The sequence below is a fragment of the Neovison vison genome, chromosome 7 (assembly GCF_020171115.1).
Source record: "Neovison vison isolate M4711 chromosome 7, ASM_NN_V1, whole genome shotgun sequence".
Lineage (NCBI taxonomy): Eukaryota > Metazoa > Chordata > Mammalia > Carnivora > Mustelidae > Neogale > Neogale vison.
Window position 1 is genome coordinate 52,939,309 of NC_058097.1, and position 4,599 is coordinate 52,943,907.

Here is a 4,599-nt window from a genome sequence, read left to right on the forward strand (position 1 = left end):
AGAGGTGGGGGAAGGGAGTTCCAGGCAGAGGGAACAGCAAGAGCAGAGAGGAAGCTGGTGTTTCAGAGGCCCCCCCGGGGGAAGGTTGTTTGTGGCTGGAAGAAAGTGCAGAGGACTGAGGAGGGAGGGAAGTTAGAGAGGGAGGGATACAGGGGAGGGGGGAGGGAGGTGAGTCTGCTCCTAACCTTCTAGACGGAGTAGGAAGCGTCCAGAGCTTTGGTTCACTGCACAGCCCGAGGTGGCCAGACCATATCATGACCCTTTTGTGTAGGGCTGGAGGTGGCCAAAGGTGCCTTTTTGGGAGACCCCGTGGGTGGCTGGGTGAGACCAGGCCAGAGGGCCGGGTCTGAGGGACAGGCCTCGCCACCCAGAGCCTCTAAGGGCTTCATGCAGAACATTCCATGGCGGGACCTTCTGGAACTGGCTATGACGGCTTGGCAGCCCTGGCCAGTCCTTGCTCTCGGGTCACTGCCTCAGCCTCCTCCAGCCCCGCTCCCCATAGCAGCCCTGGGCAGTCCTTTTTATAGAACACTTGAAAAATGTTAATAGGTAATTAAGGGCACATGGCAGAGATTTCTAAAAGTACAGGAGGGGACTCAGTGAGAGCCTTCCCTTCTCCTGTCCCCCTCCCCCACTCCTCCCCCCACCCGGGGCCCCACCAGTTTCTTGGGTTTTCTCCAGAGATAGTCTGTCACATGTAAGCGCAGATGGCAAAGTGCTTTTCAGGTTTGTACCTTTTTCTTCTTTCTTTCTTTCTTTTTTTTTTTTTTTTTCCAATTTAAGTACAGTTAGGGACGCCTGGTCGACTCAGCCTCTGGAGCGTGCAACTCTTGATCTCAGGGTTGTGAGTTCAAGCCCCACATTGGGTGTAAAGCCTACTTAAAAAAAAAAAAGAGTATATTCATTTATTCAACACCTGTTTATTGAGCACTTACTGTGGTTGGGCACTGTTCTGGGCGCTGGGGGATACAGCAGCAAAGAAAATAGACAAAATTCTCAGCCTTCTTGGAGATGACATTCTAGTGGGAGGAAACAGTAGATAAATGAACTAAGTACATTTTGACCTTATACAGTAGGTGAGATGGCACGGTAAGTGCTTTTGATAAGACATAAAGCAGGTGGGATGTCTGGGTGGCTCAGTTGGTTAAGCATCTGCCTTTGGCTTGGGTCATGATCCCAGGGTCCTGGGATCGAGTCCCACATTGGACTCCTTGCTCAGTGGGAAGCCTGCTTCTCTCTCTGCCTGCCACTCTCCCTGCTTGTGCTCTCTATCTCTCTGATAATAAATTTTTAAAAATCGTAAAAACAATAACAAAAAATAAGGCAGGCAAAGAAGGCAGAACATTGGGGAAGCAGGTTTCTTTTTTTTTTTTTACAAAACAGTCAGAGAAGGCCCCAGTAAAGGGGAATGTTTGAGCAAAGGCCCAAAGAAGGTAAGGAAGTGAGTCACATGGCCATCTGGGAACATGGGTGCAAACAGCAGGCAGGGTGCAAACTTGCAAATAGCAAGTGCAAAGGTCCTGAGGTCAGAGTGAGTCTGAAGTGTTCCAGATCCAGGAAGGAGCTGCAAAGCAGAAGAGGAATGCGAGAGACAAGTGGGGCCAAGACGTGCTCTCAGAGACATGTCCTCAAGTTGACTTTTGCTTTCTCCTCTGGCAAATGTCTCTGAGATGTCTCAATGGTGTGCTGGGACCGGCGTGTAGTGGTTCGGGAGAGCCGATGGCTAAACTTTCGGGAATTTTGCAAGCCAGTTGTCACACACAGCTATTACCAAAAATTAAATTATATACATTTACGGAGAAATAAATGGTATGAAACACAAAGATAATAAGTAGTCAACATTTACTGCTTCCTAATGATTGTACTACGTTTTAACTGCTGTTTCTGCTCCAGGGGCTCCTTATGCCTACTGTGTCTACCTGGTAGAAACACGACCTACTAGTGGGCTGTTTCTTTTCTTCTTCTTTTTTTTTTTTTTTTCTGAATTCTGCATTCAACGATGTCACAATTCAGCAATGTCAACCAGTGGCTTGAAATGTGCAATGGTGGCAGTAGGTAACCCATCGACCCTGACAACTCAGGGCTGTTTCTTCCCACAAAGAGCTGGTGGTGAAGCATTCACCAGCATGGTTGTAATGCATAGAGATTTGGCTCCCCTCCCCCCTAAAGCTGGGTAGGGTTCCCTTGCGTGGATGTGCCGGGCAGGTAGGTATTCTGCTGTCCTCCTCCTGATGGAGAAATGCAGGTTTCCCGTGTTTTGCTGGCACAAACAACAACAGTGATTTCCAGCGTGTGTGACCACAGCCGTGTAATAAAACCCCAAAGAACTTCTGTGTTCTTTGAACAAAGCAAAAGGTGTGGGAGTCATAACGTTAATGATTGTTGCCTAAGTTCTCTCCATGAAGGCTGTGCCCATTTCCACACCCACTGGCAAATGGGTCAGAGTGCAAAGACTTCTTGTAAGGACTGTAACCTTGGGGTCGCCTGGACGGCTCAGGCGGTTGAGTGTCTGCCTTCAGGTGGGGTCATGGTAGGAGGGAGGGGGCCCTGGGATCAAGCCCCATGTGGGGCTCCCTGCTCCCCTGGCTTGTGCTCCCTCTCTGTGTCAAATAAATAAATAAATTCTTTAAAATAAATAAATAAAAACTGTGAACTTGGCTGTGTCACTCTGCTACTTAAACTCTTTGATGCCCCCCATCTTGCCCCCCCCACCTCCCGCTGATTCTCCAGAGATCCAGGTCCTTCAAAGTCAGGTCATCCCTTTGTCTGGAGACTGGGAGGTCGAGTCATGGCCCTACCCTGACCCCTTGATAATCTGCTGTCTGTCCCCTGAAATGGGCCTTGTCCCTGCCCACTCTTGCTTCCTCCTACTTTTCCCTTCTTGGGGAAATTACTCCCAGAGCCTGACCGCCAGACTAACTCCCACTGGATCACTTTGGCTCCTTTTCTTTCTTTCTTTTTTTTTTTTTAAGATTTTATTTATTTATTTATTTATTTGACAGACAGAGATCACAAGTAGGCTGAGAGGCAGGCAGAGAGAGAGAGAGAGAGAGAGAGGAAGAAGCAGGCTGCCCGCTGAGCAGAGATCCCGATGTGGGGCTCGATCCTAGGACCCCGGGATCATGACCTGAGCCAAAGGTAGAGGCTTTAACCCACTAAGCCACCCAGGCACCCCAGTTCGGCTCCGAAATCCTTCCTTTAGCCGTCTCCAGCAACATCGGAATTGATGAGCTCATTAGAGTGAAAAACCATCCAGTTGGCTGCCTTCAGGCAGAGCTGGCTCTAGGAGTTTGAACAATGCCACGAGGCCCATCAGCTCCATTCTCTTTCATGCGGGCACCCTCTGGCAGACTCAGCCTTTAGAGACTCTCCCTGCATCCTCCCCTGGTCACAGGAGGCAAAAAGCTGGAGGGGGAGGTAAGGTTCCAGGTGGAGAAAGAGCCTGCAGCAGTGTGGGTGGGAACCAGAGCTAGAACCCAGATCCTGGAGGGGCCTGGTAAATAGCCCAGTAGTTACGTAACACTCTGCAGGCCGAACTGTGAAGAAAGGACAAGTTCTTGCCCACTTGCTGAATTCCTCTGTTGAGAGGCAGAGTGGGAAAAGCTGCTTCGGCTCCAGAGGTAGAAAATCTGTGTTCAAATCCTGCCTCTGGGCTTTGGCACGACGAAAACATGTTTGAAACTAGGTAGTGCTGATAGCCAGTGTGAATGTTTTCAATGTCCCTGGATCGCACTCTTTAGAATGATTCAAATAGGGGTGCCTGGGTGACTCAGTTGATATAAGCGTCTGCCTTGGACTCAGGTCAGGATCCCAGGATCCTGGGATTGAGCCCCGCACTGGTCTCCCTGATTGGTGGGAAGCCTGCTTCTCCCTCTGCTACTCTCCCTGCTTGTGCTCTTTTTGGCTCTCTCTCTCAAATAAGTAAATTAATCTAAAAACGATGATTAAAATAAGGGAGACTGGGTGGTGCAGTTGGTCAAGCATCTGACTCTTGGTTTCAGCTCAGGTGGTGATCTCAGGGTCCTAGGCTGGAGCCCTGCCTCTGGCTCTGAGCTCAGCATAGGGCAACTGCTTGAGATTTTCCCTCTCCATTTGCCTCTCCCCCGCCATGCTCTCTAAAATAAATAAATAAAATCTTTAAAAATTTTTTAAAAATATGGGGCGCCTAAGTGTCTCAGTTAGTTGGGGGACTGCCTTCCCCTCGGGTCATGATCCTGGAGTCTCAGGATTGAGTTCAGCATCTTGTTCCCTGCACAGTAGGGAGTCTGCTTCTCTCTCTGACCTTTCCCCTCTCCTGCTTTCTCTCTCAAATAAAAAAAAAAATCGAATCTTGGGGACGCCTGGGTGGCTCAGTTGGTTAAGCAGCTGCCTTCGGCTCAGGTCATGATCCCAGCGTCCTGGGATAGAGTCCCACATCAGGCTCCTTGCTCCGCAGGGAGCCTGCTTCTCCCTCTGACTCTGACTTCCACCCTGTCTGCCTGTGCTCCCTCTCGCTTGCTCTCTCTCTGACAAATAAATAAATAAAATCTTTTAAAAAAAATCGAATCTTTAAAAAAAAATTAAATTAAAAAAAATTTTTAAATTAAAAAAATAAATAAA